Below are 23,656 nucleotides of genomic sequence, written 5' to 3'. Positions count from 1 at the left end.
TGGCGGCGGCGCTACAGCTGGCTGGAACCGTATTATCGAAAAAGATGGCCGGCCATCTTTTTTTTCGATAATACGGTTTAGCCCGGCCAAATGCCTTGGAGTTCGCCGGGGTTGAGATGGCCGGGTTTGTTTTTCAGCGATAATGGAAAGTTATGTCGGCCATCTCAAACCCCGGTCAAATTCAAGGCATTTGGCCGTGGGAGGAGCCAGCATTTTTAGTGCACTGGCCCCCCTGACATGCCAGGACACCAACTAGCCACCCTAGTAGGGGTCACTGCGGTGGACTTCAGAAAAGCTCCCACGTGCATAGCTCCCTTACTTTGGGAGCTGAGCCCCCCACCCCCACCCCCAAACCCACTACACACAAATGTACTGCACCCACTAAAATTGCTCCAGGGACCTGCATACAGCCTCTAGGACTTATTGCTGCTGTATAACTTTGGCACACCAATTCATACCTGAAGACTAATCTCTCTGAAAAAGTCCTTTCTTGAAATAACCACGTTTAATCACAGTTAATTGCAGATCAGAGTCCCCTGGTACTAAGATTAGCAGTAGGTCAGAGCTGGCACAATGGTGTACAATGCCCTCTTACCATTTAAGGTAAGAACTACGTTCTCTAACGTGGGTAACACAGGAAAGGGAACTAAAACTGGCTTACAAAAATGGCCACTACTGCATGGACTACAACAGGAAACAAAACAGGGCACACTCTGACCCAGTTAGCAGGGGGAAAAGCACCATGGGAGTAGTGCCCATAGTAGTAACATAGTAGATGACGGCAGAAAAGACCTACATGGTCCATCCAGTCTGCCCAACAAGATAAACTCATATGTGTATACCTTACCTTGATTTGTACCTGCCTTTTTCAGGGCACAGACCGTACAAGTCTGCCCAGCAGTATTTCCCGCCTCCCAACCACCAGTCCCGCCTCCCACCTCCGGCTCTGGCACAGACCATATAAGTCTGCCCTCCACTATCCTCGCCTCCCAACTACCAACCTCTCTTCCCCCACCTGCTCCGCCACCCAATTTTGGCTAAGCTTCTGAGGATCCATTCCTACTGCACAGGATTCCTTTATGCACATCCCACGCATGTTTGAATTCCGTTACCGTTTTCATCTCCACCACCTCCCGCGGGAGGGCATTCCAAAGCAGTTGCTGTTGAGGCTTGGAAGGAGGAGGAAGTGTTGCCAGAGGCTCTGCAGGCTTCCAGGGGGAAGGGAGTGAGGCCTAGCCCCTTCCCCAGAAATGAGGAAGGTCCCTGGGGAGCAGTCCTCAGGCAAGGCCCAGGATATGGGGCCTCCTGGGGCCCAGGACCAGAAGGCCTGGAAGAACGGTTCCCTCTCTGTTAAAGCTGCAGAGAGGAGGGAGAGGAGCCCGGTAGACCGGAGAGAACAGCAGCCCGAGGGCGGAAGCCAGTCCGGTACCCCCCTCACTGGCCTACAACATCCAGAAGGTGAGAGGGGGGGAGAGCTGGTGAAGGCCCAAGAAGGGAGTTTGCCGGGCAGAGAGAAGGTGGAGGAGATGGATACCTGTCAGGAGAGTCAGCCTGAATCTGAGGAGACAGGCAGTGAGAACAGCGAGTCCTCGGAAGAGGATGATTTTTGGGAGAGAATCCAGGACCCAGAGGACCCGGCTAGTGGTTTGATTAAAGTGGTTAGGAGAATCAAGGCCGTGGAGAAAGAGGTGGTGGATCTGGGTAAACGTATCAAGATGGCTAAAACCATGATTAAAGTAGCTCCAGCAACACACAAGAACCTATATGAAAAGGAAGAAACACGTCTAAAAAAAATGCTTGGGAAGAAAGAACAGCTGCTTGGGGTTTTAAAAAAAGGCCCTGGGAACCCTTTGCGCGAGATTTATGTGAACAAGGAAAGAATGGCTTCTGGTTCTCTCGCTGGAGGCCAGGGAAGTAAACGATCAGACCCCACAGCAGAACGGAGAGGGAAGAAGACAGAGGGTTCAGTTCCTGGGTCCCTGCATTCTTCAGTGCCAGAACTGACCGGGAGCGGTACACAAGCCACATTAAAGTATATGCAGTACCTGGCAAGCCAGCCCGGTCCTCTTCCAGAGACAGCAGAGCTCAGGGACGTCAGGGCTGGTCTGGATCAGACTTCTCAGACACAGAGACCTGTGGAGGAAAATACAGAAGCGAGAGAGTTTCAGAGACAATCATTCCAGATACTAGACACAGGGTCAGGCGCTACAGGGGAGAGCCTGTTGTCTAATGCAGTTCTGGTTGAGCCGATGCAGAAGAAAGAGGGCGGTGTACCCGGAATGGAGCAGTGGGCTGCAAGCAAGGACAAGCGGTTGCAGCCACAGGTGGTTCTTTTTCCACTGGAGGCATCGGTTTCGGGAGGTCAGCAACCTACAAGCGCAGTGCCATTACTAGCGCAGCAGGTCCGCCCACGAGGATCGAAGGGGCAGGACGTCATACCTGATCGAGAGACGGCTGATTTGCAGTGTGCAGAGGGCAGTTCGCAGCTGCAAGGGACATCACAGACAGCCGGTGGAACATCGGAGGCGAGCCAGAAGGCTGTAGCGCTAAGGGGGACAGAGGCTAATTTTCAGCAAGGAGCGGAGAGACGATACGCGGAGCTTCCGGGTTCAAGGAAGCTCTGCCCACTCACAGCAGATGAGAGGGCAGGTTTGCCCAATCGGGGCGCAGGAGGAGGGAGTTTGCACGGGTTCGACAACGGGACCGGAGCAGAGCCATCAGAGAGAAAGGAGTCAAGGCACCCAGAAGGCTGTGAGAAAGAAGGGGCAGACAGGGAGATTCTTGCAGCACCAGCCCCGCAGCAAGTAATGGCCGCAAGGACTGCCAGTAATGCGGTACCAGACTTGGTTCAGCCGGAGGGAGGGCAGGCTGAAGGGGGTTTGTTGCGGGATTCTGGGGCTGCTGAAGGTTTGCAGTGGGAAGGTTCTTTTGGTGTAGATTTGCCTGATGCAGGGGACTCAGGTGTCTGGGCAGCAGGGGATGGAGGTATGTCGGTGGGCCAGCAGCATCAGGGAAGAGAGGGTATGGTTCCTGAGGGGCAGGGAGGCCCCAGAGTAAAAGGAAGGGGGGTAGGCAGGGGGGAGGGGCAGCGGGAGGGGGGAGATGACATCATTACGGGTACGGGGGGGCAGGAGGTGGGGGGGAGTAGGGAAGACAGTAAGGCTGAGGGGCAGCAAGGGAGGGGGGTGGAGTTGGAGGGTAGGGCTGGCACCAGCTCAGGGGTAGGGGGGCGATGGGGGCAAGGGTCTGTGTCCTTTGCTGCAGTGGTCCAGGGAGGGGGAGGAGGGAGGGGGAGGACTTGCGGGGTATGAAGGGACAGGCAGGGGTTTTGGGGGAATGGGGAAAGGGGGGGGGCAGTTACCAAAAAGACGCAATGTGGTTCAGCTTAAATGGATAGGGGACGGAGCAATGCCGTCCCGGGAAAAGGTCTTGAAACAGGTGATGGGGATGGGGTTCATACCTGAGGACTTTTATGCTTGTATACACCCCATCAACATCCCCGAATATGATGTAAGCTTTATGACCCAGAGGGGGATGGAAATCTTTTGGGAACGGTATGAGGGAGTAAGGGGGAAGGGGGAGTGGCGGGACTTCAGGGTGATTCCGATCAGCAAGCCGGACCTGGTGCAGGTTACCCTACTTGTGCGGAATGAGTCTATCTCAGGGGCAGATCTGGCTTACTGGCTCCAGCGGTATGCGGAGCTGAAGTCACCACTTACTAAGCTACCGGATCCGAGTAGGGTTTGGGCAGGAGGTTGGGGAGCCCAGGTAAAATTAAAACAGGACGGCTATGTCGTTCAGCACATCCCCTCGGCAGCTTTCATCGGCCGTGACAGGATACTGTGTTTTTACAAAGGACAGCCACGACAGTGCTTTAGGTGTGGTTCATTTCGACATTTTAGCATGTCCTGCCCTGTGGTAAAGTGTGGGAGATGTGGGGACACCCAGCACTCCACGGAGGATTGTACCTCGATTCGGTGCAATCTCTGTGGAGGGCTGGGGCATGCATTCCGGAATTGCCCTCGGGCGTCCCATAATGAGTGGGACATGTGGAGGAAGGGGTATGGCGGGGTGGTAGGGGAAGAGGAGGGGGCAGGGCATGGGGTGTTGGGCAGGGAGGTGCTGGTAGGAGAAGGGGAGGGGAGGCAGGAAGGAGCGTCTGGGGAGGAGCAGGAGGGGGATTGGGTGCGAGTTCCACAGAGGAGGAGGAAGTCTAGAAAGGGGGGGACACGGGCGGTAGGCGGGGAGGTGCCGCAGCAGGGGGCGAGGGGGGGAAATAGATATCAGGTGTTAGGAGAGGAGGATGGGGGGGCTGAGGGTGAGGAGGGCGAACAGATGGAGGGGACGAGGGTGGAGTTGATGGAGGAGGGAGCAGAGGCAGGGGGGATAGCAGAAGGCAAAAGGAAATATGAAGAGGTTCAGGTGGGAAGTACAGGGAGTCGGAAGAAGGGAGGGGAGGTTCAGGGCAGTAGGGAAGAGGGAGGGGGGAGAGAGGAGGCAGGGGGAGGGGAGGGTGGAAGGGATGGGAGAGGGAAGGGGAGTAAGAGGAAGGCCGAGGGGGTTGTGCAGGGGGCGTGGGCCCAAGTGTATGAGTGGGGGGACAGAGTGGAATTGGAGGAGGTTTTGGAGGACAGGGAGGACCTAGAGGAGGAGTTAAGGGGTGAGGTTGGGGGAAGGGGGAAAGGGAGGGTGAGGGGTAATGAAGTGGGATTGGATAGCACAAAGAAGAAGAAAGGAAGGAAGAAAGGGGGAGGGGAGGTACAGGTGGGACTGGTGGGGGGGGAAGGGGATTGGGTGGGGGAGGACGATGGCCGCACGGAAGAGGACCTGTCTCAGGGTGTGAAGGGGGAACATCAGGAGGTTCGGGTACAGAGTATAGGAGGTGTTGAGCAGCTCGGTTACTCTCCATGAGAATGGCGGGACTTGTATTAACATTTGCTACCCTTAATGTGGCCAGTATCTCCTCCCCAAAGGCGCAATGCTTGGCGTATGACAGGTTTGCGCGGGTCCGGGCGGATTGTTTCCTGATACAGGAAACCCGGCTGACGTCTCTGGAAAAGATCAGGCGGGCGAGACGGGCCTGGAGGTGGGGACCCTCAGTGTGGGGGTTGGCGGGGGACAGGTATGGGGGAGTGGGAATTTTATTTAAGACGCACCAGGTGAATATCCAGAGGGTGGTGGAGTTGGGGGTGGGGAGATGTCTAGTGGTAGATGTGATTTGGGAGGGAAGAGCGTTGAGGGTGGTCAACGTGTACGGGCCCCAGAGTAAGAGGGAAAGGGTACTCCTTTTTGGGAAAATTCGGCCCTACCTGTACACCTCACGCCAGGTAGTCTGGGGTGGGGATTTCAACACTATATTGAGGAAAATGGATAGTGGGGGACGGTCAATGCAGGTGAGCTATGATGGGGTGAGACTGGCGAGGATTATGCGGGAGGCGGGGTTGGTTGACGCACATGTGGAGTTTTATGAGGGGCAGGAGGGGTTCACATTCTTTAGAGGACAGTGCAAGAGCAGAATAGATCGCTTCTTGGTGAGGAAAGGGGTTGGTCTGGGGGGCCCAAAGATTGTGGATGTGGACTTTTCGGACCACCATATGGTTCTCCTTCAGGTGGGGGGAGCGGGAGCACAGAGGCCAGGGAGAGGGTTGTGCAGGCTGAACTTAAAGTGGTTAGGTAACAGGCAGGTGCGGGAGGAATTTCTTGGGTTTTTGGACGACCAGGTTACAATACAAGGAGCATTTTCATCGATTGGTGGGTGGTGGGACACGGTGAAAAGACGCACACGGGGGGTTTTTTTGAGGCAGGCGAGAAGGGAGGGTAGGGAAAGGACGAAGCTGGGTCTGGCGGTGAAACAGAAGAGGGATAGATTAATTTCTCAGGGGGGGAGTGAGGTGGAAATAAGGGAACTCCAAGAGCTCCTGGAAAAGGTGCAGTACAATCGTTACACCTCATTGGTGTATGAACGAGATTTCGGGAAGATGGTTAGCCCGGATCCCTTCGCCTGTTGTAGGGAGAGGAGGGACCATAGGGTGGTTGAGGGAGTGCGCGACACACGAGGGATCCTTCAGGATTCCAAGGAGGGGATTTTAGGTGTAGTAGGGGATTACTTTGAAGCATTCCTCTCGGCCCAGCAGATAGATAAAGAGCAGATGGAGAGCTATGTGGAAGGGACCCCATGGATAGGGGATTGGGGACCCCAGCTCCAGGGCCTTTTGCAACCATGGACTGTGCAGGAGGTGGAAGAAGCCATTGAGGCACTCCACAAGAAGACCTCGCCGGGGCCGGACGGGCTGCCGACCGAGTTTTATCAGGCCTTTAAGGCGCAACTGGGGCCGATCTTGTTGAAGGTATGGGAGGCAGCTCGTTCGGAGGGTTCCCTCCCCAGGTCCCTGACAGAAGCAGCTCTGATTTTGTTGAGCAAAGGGAAGGACTCGTCGCTGCTGGCCAATTGGCGGCCGATAGCGCTGCTCAACACCGATCGGAAGATTTTCGCAAGAATGCTTTTTCAAAGGATGAGGCAGGTGTCTGCGGGATTGTTAGCGGCCTCCCAAGCATGCGGGGTTAAGGGCAGAGGGGTCCTGGAAGCAGCAGCATGGGTACGAGAGGGAGTTGAACACAGTAGGGAGGGTGTGAATGGTCGGTTGGTGGTGACGCTTGACCAGGATAAAGCATTTGACAGAGTGCAATGGGATGTCCTGTGGAGAATTCTAGAACACTATGGGTTCCCGAAGGGGTGGGTAGAGCAGCTGCAGCTGCTGTATAGGCAGGCTGGGTGTTTCCCCTTGGTAAATGGGTGGAGGGGGAAGGGGTTTACGGTGGGGGCAGGGGTGCGGCAGGGGTGTCCGCTGAGCCCGCTGTTGTATGCATATGCCATCGACCCTTTTATAAGACGGGTGGAGAAGGGAGGGGCGCAGGGACTGCAAGGTGTGGAGGTAGGGGAAGGTAGTCAGCTGAGGGTCGTGGCATATGCAGACGACGTCACAGTGTGGGTGGCGGACCAAAGGGAGGGAGGAAGACTGCAGGAGATGATCCAGGATTACTCGCAGGTCACAGCATCGAGGGTCAATTTTCAAAAATCGAATAGCCTGTGGGTTGGGGAAGATCAAGGGCACCAATTTGAGTTGGGTGGTCAGTTTCCAGCGCCAGGGGAACGGCTCAGGGTTCTGGGGATTTATTTTGACCAAGGGGATTATAGGTTATACAACTGGGATAAGTGTCTCCAAGAAGCCAGGGCACGGGTAGACAGATGGAAGGGGTGGAGAATGTCGATGGGGGAGCGGGTCCAGTTGATAAAGGCTCATCTAATTCCCTTGTTTTTATTTGTTAGCTACATCTGCTTGTTGCCGGAAAGCCGCTATACAGCCCTATATAGCGTGTTTTTCCAGTTGCTCTGGGGAAACAGGATGAACCCAGTGAAGCGTAATGTTACATATCTGCCCAGGAAGGAGGGGGGGTGGGAATGGTAAACCCGATCCTGTTCTTCAGTGCGCTGTTCCTGCAGTTTAATTTGGGCAGGGCGGTTGGGCAGGAGCCCCCGGGGTGGGCACGGAGTGTTCTGCAATGGTGGAGCAGGTACTGGGACCTATGGCAGCAAGGGGGAAGGGTAGTAGCTCTGCGGAAGGGGGCCCGGGGAGGGTAGGCTATTGCAAGACCCTGGTGAAGCTGGTGAGGGTGTGGGGGGTGTCAGTGGCAGAGGTGAAAGAAGGACAGCGGGGGGTTTGGATGGAGAGGGTTCGATCACAGATGTTTTCAGCGCCCCTAGCGCTGCGGGATGCGCCAGACCCAGTGTTAAAGCAGGGGTTGCGGTTGATTACATCTGACCGGATCCCTGTGAAATACTGTATGTGAGAGCCAACTTGAAAGATCGGAAAGTGCAGGACAGGGGATGTCCAAGGGGGGAATGTGCTGGGGTCGAGGAAACAATGGAGCATTTCCTGCAGGAATGCCCATTTTCGGTCCATGTTTCTGACCGGGTTTCCTCTCTGTTGCAGATCCCCAGTTTCCGTCGGTACACCTATGCGGACTGGGTGTACGGTCCATCTGTAAAAGTAGGGCGCTTGGATCCGGAGACACGCTTTCTGATATCAGTGATACTCCGATACTGCCTCTGGATAGCGCGGTGTGGGGTCTCCCTGCACCAGGACGTCCGGTCGGCGGAAAACGTCAGCTGGGATGTGGTGAGGGCAGTGCAGGAAGCGGCAAAGTGGGAAAGGGTGGAGAAGGGGGTGGAGAAATCCGCAAGGTGGTGGAAGCATGTCAGGCTAAAACCACCATGAGGGGCTTTCAGTTGGCTGTTTGCAGGGGTTTTGGGGACTCTGGGGTATTTGGTAGATAAATTTAATGTATTATCATGTGGGGGGAGGGGGGTTTGTATATAGGTAGGTTGCTTGTGTATAGGTAGGATGTTGATGGGGATGTGAGGGGAGGGTTGGTTGTTTTTTCATGTGTGTAATTTGTTTTTAGTTTTTTTTTCAATAAAAAGAGTTCTCCAAGCATCCACCACCCTCTCCGTGAAAAAATACTTCCTGACATCTTTTTTGAGTCTGCCCCCCTTCAATCTCATTTCATGTCCTCTCGTTCTACCGCCTTCCCATCTCCGGAAAAGATTTTTTTGCGGATTAATACCTTTCAAGTATTTGAACGTCTGTATCATATCACCCCTGTTCCTCCTTTCCTCCAGGGTATACATGTTCAGGTCAGCAAGTCTCTGCTCATACGTCTTGGAACGCAAATCCCATACCATTCTCGTAGCTTTTCTTTGCACCGCTTCCATTTTTTTAACATCCTTCGCAAGGTACGGCCTACAAAACTGAACACAATACTCCAGGTGGGGCCTCACCAACAACTTGTACAGGGGCATCAACATTTCCTTTCTTCTGCTGATCACACCTCTCTCTATACAGCCTAGCAACCTTCTCGCTATGGCCACCGCCTTGTCACACTGTTTCGTCACCTTCAGATCCTCGGATACTATCACCCCAAGATCCCTCTCCCACTCAGACTCTCCCCGCCTAACACATAAGTCTCTCGTGGGTTTCTACTCCCTAAGTGCATCACTTTGCATTTCTTCGCATTGAATTTTAATTGCCAAACCTTAGACCATTCTTCTAGCCTCCTCAGATCCCTTTTCATGCTTTCCACTCCCTCCCGGGTGTCCACTCTGTTGCAAATCTTAGTATTTTTTAGTATGGAAGGAGGTTGGTGACCTCTGGGGGAGTATGGGGAGGTCATCCCCCATTCCCTCCAGTGGTCATCTGGTCAGTTGGGGCACCTTTTTGAGGCTTGGTCGTGAAAATAAAAGGACCAAGTAAATCCGGCGAAATACTGCTTAATGCCTTTTTTTTTTTTGTTCATTATCGGCGAAAGCTGGCCATCTGGTAGCCACGCCCATGCCCGCCCATGTCCCGCCTTCGCTAATCTACCGACACGCCCCCTTGAACTTTCGCCGGCGAAGCAACGGGAAAGCGGCGATGCTGTCTAAAATGCCGCTTTTGATTATACCGATTTTGCCGCTTTTAAGAAATCGCCGGCTATCTCCCGATTTGTGTTGGAAGACAGCCGGCGATCACTTTCGATTATAAGCTGGATAGTACCATATTTTCAAAAAACTCAACAAAGTACATTAATGTGAGGGTTTATTAAAGAGGAAACTTTACCCTTAGAAATAAATTGCCTTCTGACTCTATACAATATTAATTTAAGACATAAATACTTTTTAAAGTTGTACTAAAGAAAGCCAAGCACTGTGTATTCTTTTTAATAATATAGCTGGTACATTAATGACATATTTTTTATATCAACTGACACACAAAATGATGTAAGTGAGGCTCTAAATCCATAATTATAATTGTACTTTTAAACAACAATAGGTGCTGACTTTTTATTATTTATGGCATTTGAATAAAAAGACAGGAAGATGTTTCTAATTAGATTTTAAAAAATAACTCAAAGTGCTGCTCATTAAAGCTTACATGAATCACAACTGTTTGGTGCATGCTAATACCAATCAATTAAGTACATAAGTATTGCCATACTGGAACAGACCGAAGGTCCATCAAGCCCAGCATCCTGTTTCCAAAGGTGGCCAATCCAGGTCACAAGTACCTGGCAAGATCTCAAAAAAGTACAATTTATTTTATACTGCTTATCCTAGAAATAAGCAATGGATTTTTCCCCAAGTCCATTTTAATAATGGTCTTGACTTTTCCTTTAGGAAGTCATCCAAACCTTTTACTACATTCTCTGGTAATGCATTCCAGAGTTTAATTACACATTGAGTGAAGAAAAGTTTCTCCAATTCATTTTAAATTTACTACTTTGTAGCTTCATTCCATGCCCCCTAGTCCTAGTATTTTTGGAAAGAGTAAACAAGTGATTCACGTCTACCCATTCCACTCCACTCATTTTTTATAGCCCTCTATCATATCTTCCCTCAGCCATCTTTTCTTCAAGCTGAAGAGCTCTAGCTTCTTTAGCCTTTCCTCATAAGGAAGTTGTCCCATCCCCTTTATCATTTTGTTGCTCTTCTCTGTACCTTTTCTAATTCCACCATCTTTTTAAAGAAGTGGTGACCAAATTTGAACACAGTATTCGAGGTGCAATCGCACCATGGAGTGATAAAAAAGCATTATAACATCCTCATTTTTGTTTTCCATTCTTTTCCTAAAAAGCTTGACTAGAACCCAGCTATGCCCCTCCTCCACCTGAAAGCTGCCCTGCAAAACAGGGAGTTGAACTTAGGACCTCTCACACCCAAAGCAAGAACCATACCCCTAGACCAGTGATTGCTGCTATTGTATTTTAATACATATCTATCCATATTTTGTATAGATCACTCAGGTCAGAAAAGGGATGTCCACTGAACATGGAGCCTTTTATAAATACAGTGGGGGAAATAAGTATTTGATCCCTTGCTGATTTTGTAAGTTTGCCCACTGACAAAGACATGAGCAGCCCATAATTGAAGGGTAGGTTATTGGTAACAGTGAGAGATAGCACATCACAAATTAAATCCGGAAAATCACATTGTGGAAAGTATATGAATTTATTTGCATTCTGCAGAGGGAAATAAGTATTTGATCCCCCACCAACCAGTAAGAGATCTGGCCCCTACAGACCAGGTAGATGCTCCAAATCAACTCGTTACCTGCATGACAGACAGCTGTCGGCAATGGTCACCTGTATGAAAGACACCTGTCCACAGACTCAGTGAATCAGTCAGACTCTAACCTCTACAAAATGGCCAAGAGCAAGGAGCTGTCTAAGGATGTCAGGGACAAGATCATACACCTGCACAAGGCTGGAATGGGCTACAAAACCATCAGTAAGACGCTGGGCGAGAAGGAGACAACTGTTGGTGCCATAGTAAGAAAATGGAAGAAGTACAAAATGACTGTCAATCGACAAAGATCTGGGGCTCCACGCAAAATCTCACCTCGTGGGGTATCCTTGATCATGAGGAAGGTTAGAAATCAGCCTACAACTACAAGGGGGGAACTTGTCAATGATCTCAAGGCAGCTGGGACCACTGTCACCACGAAAACCATTGGTAACACATTACGACATAACGGATTGCAATCCTGCAGTGCCCGCAAGGTCCCCCTGCTCCGGAAGGCACATGTGACGGCCCGTCTGAAGTTTGCCAGTGAACACCTGGATGATGCCGAGAGTGATTGGGAGAAGGTGCTGTGGTCAGATGAGACAAAAATTGAGCTCTTTGGCATGAACTCAACTCGCCGTGTTTGGAGGAAGAGAAATGCTGCCTATGACCCAAAGAACACCATCCCCACTGTCAAGCATGGAGGTGGAAATGTTATGTTTTGGGGGTGTTTCTCTGCTAAGGGCACAGGACTACTTCACCGCATCAATGGGAGAATGGATGGGGCCATGTACCGTACAATTCTGAGTGACAACCTCCTTCCCTCCGCCAGGGCCTTAAAAATGGGTCGTGGCTGGGTCTTCCAGCACGACAATGACCCAAAACATACAGCCAAGGCAACAAAGGAGTGGCTCAGGAAGAAGCACATTAGGGTCATGGAGTGGCCTAGCCAGTCACCAGACCTTAATCCCATTGAAAACTTATGGAGGGAGCTGAAGCTGCGAGTTGCCAAGCGACAGCCCAGAACTCTTAATGATTTAGAGATGATCTGCAAAGAGGAGTGGACCAAAATTCCTCCTGACATGTGTGCAAACCTCATCATCAACTACAGAAGACGTCTGACCGCTGTGCTTGCCAACAAGGGTTTTGCCACCAAGTATTAGGTCTTGTTTGCCAGAGGGATTAAATACTTATTTCCCTCTGCAGAATGCAAATAAATTCATATACTTTCCACAATGTGATTTTCCGGATTTAATTTGTGATGTGCTATCTCTCACTGTTACCAATAACCTACCCTTCAATTATGGGCTGCTCATGTCTTTGTCAGTGGGCAAACTTACAAAATCAGCAAGGGATCAAATACTTATTTCCCCCACTGTATATATCAAACGGATGTAAAGATTCATGTCTTCTGGCAGCACATACTGTACTATGAGAACATTCATTTTGTACAAACAGGTGTTCCAAAAAAAGAGCACCACCGTTTTGGGATTTGTATGTATAAGAACTAGCACTTAAATGTGTAAGAACTCTATTTTGCAAAATTGCATGTACAAAAGAAGCCATTAAGTATCATGCTCCAAAAGCTCTTAATTTTTGAGGTGACTTTAAATGCCAAAGAGTTGAGCAAAATTGTCCCCACAATAAACCCTCTAAAACTCAGGCCTAAGTGAGCAGCTAGCAAAGAGCCAAATGGTATGTGCCTTAGAGGAGGTATAAATATTGGTGATGGAATTTTTTGAAATATATGTGTATTGCTGCTGTTTGAAACTGACCACCAATAAGAGCCACACACACTACAGGGCTGTTTAACAAAATGGTGGTAATCCCAATGCGGGTTTACCACATGCTAATCTGGAGCTACCACTGGCCCAACGCAGGCACCAGTGGTAGATCCAGCCCCAGCCCGTGCCATTTCCCACACTGGGGGAAATAGGGCTGTAATTTTTAGCATGGCACTAACCCAACTGTAATCGAGCAACACCATGCGCTATCCAGTTATGGCCAGGTTAGTGTGGAAGCCCTTACACCACCTCAAGGAAGTTAAGTTTGTGAATATCATCTTGCTATCTTTATTTTTGTAAAGAAAACTGGGCTGGAAGCAGTGGCGTACCTAGGGTAGTTGACACCCGAGGCCGGTCATTTTTTAACACCCCCCTCCAAAATCCAGTACTAGGCATACCGAGAATACAAAACACTCAGGATCTCTAGAACAATTTTACCATACCATAAGCAGTAATTTCTACGAGTCACATAAGGAAAAGGAAAGCATCTTAAACACTACAGTGAGCACTAGAACACCAATTCGCCTATTGTAAAACGTAACCAGACAGAATAGTACAGATCGTCGATCCTGCACAGTCAATGCCAACTGAAAGCCGTGTCTTTTTCACAAACACAGATAAACCCTAAACCACTATAGAATAAGTAATCAAATTTTCTATTTAGACAAAAATTAAACTGATCCCCCAAGAGGCCAGACTGAGCATACAATGCAACACCACAGAAACAGAAAATAAAATACCACCATTTTATTGGACTAATACATTTAGCTTTCAGAGACCAAAACCTCCTTCCTCAGATCAGATCAGTACAGTATAGTGATTTTACAATATCCTATCCTGGCCTGAGGAAGGGGGTTTTGTTCTCCGAAAGTTAGTCAAAATATATTAAAATTAGTCCAATAAAGATTACCTTATTTCCATGTTCTATTTATTAACACAGCTACAATACTACTTTATCCTAAAGCAAAAAAATAAAAATATATATTTTACTTGCAGTTTGTTGTCTCTGGTTTCTGCTTTCCTCATCTTCTTTTCACTGTCTTCCTTCCATCCAGCATCTGCCTTCTCTCTCTCTCTCCCTGCCATCCATTGTCTGCCCTCTCTCTCCTGTCCCCTCCTTGCAAAATCTGCCCTCTCTCCCTGCCCCTTCCATCTAGGATCTGCCCTCTCTCCATGTGCATCTCCTTCCTTTGTCTTTCCTTCCCTCCATCCTTGTCCAACATTTCTCCTCTCTTCCATCCATGTGCATTTCCTTCCTGACTTTCCTCCCCTCCATCCATCCATCCATGTCCAACAACTCTCCATTCTCCCCTGCACTCTCCTCCATCCACCCATATCAAGCAAATTTCCTCTCTCCCCTGCCCCCATTCATCCATCTATATCCAGCAATTCTCCATCTATGTCCAGGAACTCTCCATTCTCTCCTGCCGTCTCCTCCATCCACCCATATCCTTCAAATTTCCTCTCTCCCCTGCCCCCATTCATCCATCCATATCCATCAATTCTCCATCTATGTCCAGGAACTTTCCATTCTCTCCTGCCGTCTCCTCCATCCACCCATATCCTTCAAATTTCCTCTCCCCCCTGCCCTCATTCATTCATCCATGTCCAGCAATTTTCCTCTCCTCTGCCCTCTCCTCCATCCATCCATATCCAGCAAATTTCCTCTCTCCCCTGCCCCCTCCATCCATCCACCAGCAATTCTCCTCTCTCCCCTGCCCTCCCCTCCAGTGATCTCTTCTCTCCCCATGCCCTCCCCTCCCATCCATGTCCAGCGATTCTCCATGCCCTCCCTCAGCTCCCCCATAGCCCTCCTCTCCGTTCCTTCCTGCCCTCCCCTCCATCCATCCACCCACGTCCAGCAATTCTCCTCCCCTGCCCTCCCCTCCAGTGACCTCTTCTCTCCCCCATGCCCTCCCCTTCTCTCCCCCATGTCCAGCAATCTGTACTCTCCCCCTGCTCTCCCCTCCCATCCATGTCCAGCATTCTCCTCTCTCCCCTGTCCTCTCCGTTCCTTCCTTCCCGCCCATGGCAGCCCTCCTCCTCTCTGCCCCCCCCCCCCGGATCATAACCTTTTACTTCCCGTGGTGGCAGCGGCGTCAGTTCTGTTACAAAGAAGGCACTGCAGGCTCCACTCCGGCTTCAGCTTCTCCCTTCACTCTTCACACGGTGAGTGTTCCGCCTTCGCGGAAACAGGAAATGCGTCATCGCGAAGGCGGGACACTCACTGTGTGAAGAGCGAAGGGAGAAGCTGAAGCCGGAGGGGAGCCTGCAGCCTTCTTCGTAAGTAACTGACAGGAAGTAAAAGGTTATGAAATGGAGGGGGGGCGGAGAGGAGGAGGAGGGCGGGAATGAAGGAGGAGGAAGGTTCTACGAGGCGCCCATGGGGGGGTGCCTGGAAGCAGCGGGAGCGGCGGAGCACCCCCCCTTGTGCTGACACCCAGGGCGGACCGCCCCCGCCACCCCCCCCCCCCCCTTGCTATGCCACTGGCTGGAAGGTTTTAATTTGAAAGGGTCAACAGCAGCTGCGGGTGGTTCCAGTGTGATTGTAAACACTGAGGAGGGAGGAGGGCTGCACGGTTTTGGCAAAAAAACAGAAAAGCCAAGGCTGTATTTTTGTTGAACCTGGTGCTTTTTAATGTTTGGTGCTTGAACAAAAACGACAAGAGAACGACATTGGATTTTCTATTTCTCCATTAAATTTCTCCATTAAAAGACTCCTAGGGAAGTGGCATGGAGAAAGGGACACGGGGTAGATGGTGAAAGGGGACACCCTAGTGGTGAAATAATTGAACTGAGTAATGCATGAATAAATAGCTGCTGAAGATAAGGCAGTGTTTTGGGGAATTTGTTTCATTCTTTTTTCTTTTTTAATGAACTGTGTCATTGGGCGAAAGTTCTGGCAACTGCAGTGGTGATTTCATCATGGAAGCATGTGCAAGAACTGGAAAAGAGCAACCAGAGTGTTGAACTGGGACTTTTCAAAGCTTATGTTTCAGATACCCCATGACATAAAAGGTGGCAGATACCCCATGACATAAAAGGTGGCCAGTATGGGGAGGTTTTTAAACCTTCATGAGGATTATCTTGGCATTATCAGCACCAATTGCTGAGAGGAAGAAGCCTTACCTGAGGAGAGTGGGGCCTAAAGAGCTATGTGAGAAGAGTGGGGCGTGAAGAGCCACATGCAGAGGCTGCAACCTGCATAGCTGACACCTACACTACTGAAGGAACTCGGAAGCCAGAGAGGGCATTTTCTTTGCCAGCAGACCCTGATTGCAAGCCAGAAGCTGATTCAAAGAACTGGTAACCAGAGACCAGCATCACCCCAGCATACAGGCACTTTCCAGCAGCCTTCAGAGCATTCCACCAGGTGGTGCAAGAGCATTGGCAGAGTCCAGCTGGTGAGCCCAAGGAGTGAGGCAATCCAGTCCCCTCTGGAGAGGAGTGCAGCAGAGAGCACAGTACAATTAAAACCCAGGACGTGATGACTGGAGTTGTGTGGAAAAAAAGGAGCAGTGATACAGCCTGAAGAACATCTGTGGACTAGTGGTAGGATCCACAAGGTGGAATCCTTTATTTTGCTTAATGTGCTGAAGAAGAAAACTCTGAAAGCAATATTGAATCCACTAGAAGAATCCAATCTGTCCTTAGAGTTTGTGCTTCTGACAAACTCCTTTTCTTAGATTAGTACGGGAAGAGGGGGTGTGGAAGTTGGGGGATAAAGGAGGGTGTTCTAGGATCATTAGAATCCTTAGTCTTGGGAATTCTGGTGGTGGGGGAGGCTTGACCTGATGTTAAGGGAATGGCAGGGAGAAATAAGGCCCATAGTTAAAAGTGTTTTGAGGGAGCTGCTACAAAAGGGGCACAAGGAACTCAGGAGAGGTCAGAAGCCTGTAGGGGAGGTGCTAGTAGAAAGGGAGACCCTAGGGGCCTCACTGCAGAGGATGCACCAGGTGTCCCAGGGACAGAAGTGACAGAGTTCAAGGAATGCCATAAAGGAAGTAGAGTTCCAGGAGTTGTTAAGAGACAACACAGGGGCAGGAGAAACATCCTTATCCCAAGGGGAAAAAGCCAGAATCTAGTCTGGGTATGGGAGACCTGGAGGTGGAGTGTATGGTATGCAGGCAGGAATGTTGGGAGCCAATAAGCCACCAGAAATAAAAAGGATGGGCAGGGCTTACCAAGGGAGGACAGGGCAACCCATGGAAGAAGAACATTCCCAGGGGTTCCAGATGTTAGAGGAGATTGGAATGAGGGGTCTCTGAGAGGATTTAGTGGGGGCTCCAAAGGAGGAATCATCAGAGAATATTTGGAATAGTGTGCAAGTGGAAGTAAGAAATAGATTAGTTCCATTGCAATTAGATATAGAAGCTTTGAAGATATTTGCTCCCAACAGAAGGCAGAGTTGCACAAATTATTGCAAGCCTGGGAGGAAATTCAGACTTGGTTAAAGACATTAAAAGTGATGTCGAGAATCAGTGCCTAGAAGGAAACAGCCGTAGTGTTGGTGGTATCCACAGTGCAGGCAGTAGGTTTTTCATGGGTTTTGAAGGGTTCACCATAGAATTTAAGGGGGGTAATGGTGAGATGTGTACCTAGGACCTTTTATTTGAAGTCCACTGCTGTGCCCCCTAGATGCCCCATTGCTCTGCTTTGATGTCTGTGTGGTCAGTCTACTAGGACTTTTTTTTTCTTTGTATTAACGTCAGTACAAGGCAACACAATCTCTTTTCAAACATAACTTAATACAGAGCTTTCCTTTACATTACAATGGGAGTGACAACATACTTTATCAATATTATAGACAAGAGTCTTCCCCCTCTGTGAAAACCATGTGATTCTCCCATCGACGTTGATTTTTCTTTTTTTTAACAAGTACCCCCCTCTCTCTCCTCTCAGTCGTATCCGTGAAATTCGTCTCGTCCATTCATATGTCCCCCTCATTCATTCACTCTCTCACACCCTATCCAGAGATCCCCTCACTCCCTCCCTTGAGTCCTCCCCAACCCCCCTCCCTTTTTGTCATCTAGAGATGTTGAAGTATGGCACACCGATGCACTGGTCACCTCTAAAAGTTTGGTCCACAAGTCCCCATATGACTTAACAAGAGTGTTCATGGCCCAAGCTGACACTTTACTTTCATGCCGAGCTAATTCCGTTACCTTGGCCACCCAACATGAGTATGGTGGCGGTTCTTCATTCACCCAGAACTGTAATATAACTTTTTTGACTGCCAGCACCCCCATATATAAGAATCGTCTCTGTGGGTGTATCAGTCCCTGTTCAATCAGGTCCTTTTGGTCTCCCAGCAATAACGCTGAGTAAGTCCACTCCACATTTTTGTGTACCACCTGGTTCACAATATCAAATGCTTGATTCCACAAGGTTAATTGCGGGCATTCTAGGAAGGAGTGCACCAGTGTGCCAACGACCACCTGGCATTTCTGACATATATCAGAATCCCACATTTTGATTTGTTTCCCCTTCTTTCTTGTAATAAACACTCTATGCAGTAATTTGTATTGAGTTTCCTGCCAATCTACAGATTTGACCATGTCAAACAGTGTTTTATAAAATGACCAATATTGTTGTTTTGTGTGTTCAGTGCCCAGCTCCGCATTCCATCCCTCCATATCACGCAAGGTGTCCACCTCTGAGAGGGTCATTTTCAGTAATTTGTACCAATTGGATAGTCTATTTGCCCCATGTGGCATACTCTGCATCAGTCCGTCTAAACACCCATACTTTCATGTATCCCCATATGTCCCCATCATTTGGAACCAGTAATGTCACACTTGCATATAATGTAACATATGTGTTGTGGGGATCTGCCATTTTTCCCTTACCTGAGTAAAGGACATAAAAGTGTCCTCTCCTGGCATAATCAGATTACCAATACTGCCACACCCTTTGCTTTCCCACTGCTTAAAGACTGATGGGCCCATCCCTGCCGGGAACCCAGGTAAGCCAACCATCCGTAAAAAGGGTGATACAAATGGGCCGCGTGCCTTCTGGCCCTCCACCAATTCCATGCTGTACGCAACGGCTTCAAAAACGAGAATTGTCTGTTAGATCTAGTGTCCTGGCCTGGGGGTACATGCAACATGTTTATGAATGAGTATGGTGAACACTAGCCCGCCCACCAGTCCATGGGTGTAAACTTCGACTGCCCCTGTATCCCCTCATACACTATTCTCATCAGGGCCGCCACATTGTATAAACGTAAATCTGGAAGGTTAAGTCCCCCTTTTTCTTTATCCCAAATCAGTGTTTGATGTCCTATCCTCAAACCCATCTGTCTCCATATGAAGGAGCGCAGAATAGATCTAAAAAGTCTCTCATCTTTCCTTTTGATCCAGATAGGCATGGTCTGTAAAGGGTATAATAATTTTGGAAGTATCATCTTAGCCAAGGCAACTCGCCCCATCAAGGAGATTGGGAGGTCTCTCCATCGCAAACATATCTGCTTAATTTTCTCAATCTGATCTACTATGTTCTTTCTATACATGACCTCTGGATCTGTACTCAGGTAGACTCCCAAATAACGCATCGGATGATGCACTGGTGGAATAGACAAACTCGCAAATTGTGGGTCAATTGTGTTCCCCGCTAGTGGTAAAAGCTCTGACTTGGTGCAGTTAACTCTAAGCCTTGAGAGAGCTCCAATGTCCCTGAATATTTGTAGTGCCTGCTCCAACTGTAAGAGAGCATCCGCCAAATATAGTAAAATATCATCCGCAAACAGGTTAATACGGATTTCCTGCCCCCCCCCCCCTATCTGAATTCCCCTCAGCTGTGGGCTCTGCCTTATCTTGCTTGCCAAGGGTTCTATTGCTAAGAGAAATAGTAAGGGTGACATTGGACACCCCTGTCAAGTACCCCTTTGCAGGTCAAATTGATCGGTTAAGATGTTATTAACTAGGAGGCGCGCCTGCGGTCCAGAGTACAAAACCTTCACCCATTCTGTAAACCTTCCTGTCAATCCAAAATTTTCCATTATCCAGAAGAGAAATTGCCATGAAATACTGTCGAACGCTTTTTCCATGTCTAGTCCGGCTATGGCCTCTTTACCCCCCTGCCCTCTATAGACATGTATCGTCGCTAGAGCCCGTGTGAGATTCATTGAAGCATATCTACCAGGGACGAAACCCACTTGGTCTTCGTGAATAACACTCGGTAGAAAGGCATTCATTCTCTTAGCCATTATGTTCGTCAAGAGTTTCACATCTTGATTAAGTAAGGATATGGGCCTGTACGACCCTACCTGAGTCGGATCCTTCCCAGGCTTAGGCAGCAAAATAATGTGGGCCATATTATGTTGTAAACCTGCCCCTTTTTTTTTTTTTGTACCCCACACTTTCCCACTCATGGCAGGCTCAATGCAGCTTAGGTACTTATTTGTACCTGGGGCAATGGAGGGTTAAGTGACTTGCCCAGAGTCACAAGGAGCTGCCTGTGCCTGCAGTGGGAATTGAACCCAGTTCCCCAGGACCAAAGTCCACCACTCTAACCACTAGGCCACTCCTCCACTCCCTTCAGCTTTGAACCCATTATATATGTTTGCCAGCGGAGTTGCTACTTCATCTGCTAAGATTTTATAATATTCTGGCCCATACCCGTCTGGGCCCGGTGCTTTTTGTTAATTTTAGAGCTTTAATTCCTTGTTTGACTTCCAGTTCAGTAATGGGCCCATTCATAATGAGCAACTGATCTGGGGTGAACTGCGGGAGATGGAGGTCCTGAAAAAACTCATCCCTCCGCTCCCTATCAAATTCCCGCTCTCCATACAAGGTTTGATAGTACCTAACAAATTGCTGTTGAATTTGGGTTGTGTCTTGATATTGTCGTCCTGCACTATCTTTGATTACTGAGATAACCTGTCATTTTTTGTACGGGCGTACCAGATTGGCCATAAGCTTTCCGGCCTTGTTGCCCCACCTGAACAACCTAAATCTTTGATAGTAGATATCTGCCTCAGCCCTACTAGAAAGGTTCCGATCTATTTGTCTACAGAGACCCACCAGTCGTTCTTTCGTGGGACTGTCAAGATGTCTAGCATGTTGCCTTCTCAGCGTCTGGTACTCCTGGGATAATTGTAGTAACTCTGCCTCTAACTTTTTCTTCTTCCCCGCTGTATAGGCTATTATATGCCCCCTCAGTACCACCTTAGAAGCCTCCCAGGATGTATTAGCCGCCACTTCCGGACTGTCATTATGAGCCTTGTAGTCCACCCACTGCTCTCTGAGGAAGGTTCAAAATGTCACATCATTATATAATGTTGGAGAAAATCTACATACCCTTTCCGCCCCTTCAGCCGTGTATGCTATAGCTAAGGTGATTGCTGCAAGATCTGATAATGCTTGATCAACTATGTGGACCTCCTTTGATGAGGAGAACAGTGTTTGTGAAATGAGAAAATAATCCAACCTAGAATACATGTTGTGTGGGTGCGAGTAAAAAGTGAAGTCCATCTCGTGTGGGTGAAGTAACCTCCACACATCCACCGCCCCCAATTGATTCATAACAAATTGAACCCCCTTATTTTCTGTGGCATTACCTCTCGTCTTCGCTGGTTTGCAATCCACTGTGGGGTCTGCCAAGGTATTAAAATCACCTCCCACTATTAATTGATAGGTTGTGAAGGGGAGCAATCGGGCCACTATCTCTGAAAAGAATTTATGATTATAGGTATTTGGACTATATAGGTTGCAGAGACCTAGCTTTCTGCCCCACAGTTCTCCCAAGAGGATTATGTATCTACCCTCTTTATCTGAGATTATTTTGTGTTCGTGTAGCGGAAGCTGCTTGTGTATTAAAATGGCAACCCCCCCTCTATCTACTATTGAAAGCTGAACTAACTACTTCACCCACCCATCCTCTCTTTAATTTAGCGTGTTCTGCCATAGTCATATGTGTTTCTTGTACATAAGCAATATCTGCTCCGTTCTTTTTGAGCCATGATAGTATTTTGGTCCGCTTTACCGGGGAATGCAGACCATCTACATTTAGGGAAATGAGTTTTAACTTAACCATATTCTAAGTTAGTGATCAAACCGCTCCGTTCATTTTGTCTCAGTATCCCGCGAGCCTCCCAGCCGAGCCCGCCGGACCCCCTTGTTTTCAGTATATGTGCTCTTATCCCATCCAATTGCCCCATGGACCCCTTCGTTGCCCAAATCTGTTCCCTATCGACCCCGAACCCCATCTCTTGGACCCCCATTCGCTCTCTCCACATGCATTCCCCTACCCCCCCTATTATTTCAAACCATTCAAACACTCCCCTTCCCCTCCCCTCCCCCTCCTCCCTTTCCATCCTATCCTGCATCCTTCCCCTTTCCCAATCTATACAGCAAGAGAAAAAGAAAAAATAAAACATTTCCTGCTCCCTCTCAGGCCATGCAAAACCCCCATTCCTGTTCATTACCATCCCTTATAACAGTTGACTCCAACTCACTTAAATGTAACAAAAGTTCTATAGCTCTGGAACTCCATCATTCCACGTGTTCCTAACAGCCCGCCCAGTACTGCTGAGCGGGGTGCCGGACCCACGTGCAAGTGCTGGGTATTATATCTCATATATTTTTGAAAATATCAAACGGTAAACAGTGTGAAAAGTAAAATACATTAACTGATTCCTTTTTTATGTCTGCCCGATTCCTCGTCGTCAGGCTTTTAAGTTTACAGTCTCTAAGCTCTAGCCCTCTGGCCCTCTTCTTTAAGACTCTTTCTTGTAGCCCTTAACTCCAGCTCAATGAATTTCAACGTGGGTTAAACAGTTCTGGGGCCTTCAGCAGTCCACGTGATCTTATTGATGTGCTCATTACCAACCACGGACATGTGCTGAACTTTATATCCCATATAGCTTGGAAACTATCAAACGGCTATCAGTAAGAAAAAGCAAATCACATTAACACACTCCTCTTTATGTCTGTTCAATTCCCTGCCCGCATACCTTTGAGTTTACAGTCACTGGGCTTTTTCCTTCTGACCCTCTCGATTGATATTGTCCAGAAAATTCTGAGCTGCTGCTGCATCATGTAGAGCTAACCGTTTTCCCTCATGCCAGACTCGCAGCTTAGCGGGAAATGTAAGCGCGAATCTGATTCCTTGTACAGGGAAGTGCAGGCTGGCGCCATGGCTCTGTGTTGCTGCGCTACTGCCAAAGAATAGTCATTAAATAGAAGGATTCTGTGCCCTTCATACTCCAGCGCCATCTTCCTCGCTCGAAATACTTGAGCAGCTGTTCTTTTCCTGTCCAATTCAGGTAATGGGCTATAGCTGTACGCGGCTCAGGATCCCCTTCTCTTCGTGTTCCGATCTTGTGTGCCCGATCACTTTGCCATGAGTCTGGTCTTTGTTCCACTTCTAACTGCTTTGGGAGCCATGTGTTGAAAAATTGATACAGCTCTGCATCCCGGACCGACTCTGGTAATCCAACAACCCTCAAGTTGTTTCTTCGGCTTCTATTTTTTTGTTCTTCCAGCCGCTCTCGCAGGGCCTGCGCTTCTTTTTGCAAATCTGAGATGTGGCTCGCCATGCCTCGTGAGTTCTCTTCCTGTGTGGATAAGCGCTGTTCCACCTCGTCCAGCCGCCGTGCCTGAGAGTCAAACTTTTCGTTTATCTCGTCTACTGCAGACTGGATCTTGTTGAGGCGGTCTTCCAGTGCTGTCGCTACTGTCCTCGATATCTCACGTGCCCATTCTCCTGTTTGCACAGTGTTCGGCTGTAGGGCCTCCCGCTCTTCCACCATCTTTGCCGCCAGTTGTACTTG

At 49.0% G+C, this 23,656-nt stretch overlaps 1 long non-coding RNA gene across 1 annotated transcript; it reads left to right on the top strand.

Annotated features, from left to right (window-relative positions):
• Nucleotides 1–2,048: 2,048 nt before the first annotated feature.
• Nucleotides 2,049–22,630, top strand: LOC115462733. Its single transcript, XR_003940938.1, has 4 exons — nucleotides 2,049–2,135; nucleotides 3,407–3,413; nucleotides 21,681–21,692; nucleotides 22,620–22,630. It is a non-coding gene; the product is annotated as an uncharacterized LOC115462733 (long non-coding RNA).
• Nucleotides 22,631–23,656: the final 1,026 nt, after the last annotated feature.

Source organism: Microcaecilia unicolor, chromosome 2 (assembly GCF_901765095.1).
Source record: "Microcaecilia unicolor chromosome 2, aMicUni1.1, whole genome shotgun sequence".
NCBI lineage: Eukaryota > Metazoa > Chordata > Amphibia > Gymnophiona > Siphonopidae > Microcaecilia > Microcaecilia unicolor.
The sequence above is the reverse complement of the archived record's forward strand: the minus strand, read 5'-3'. Positions and strand labels throughout refer to the sequence as shown.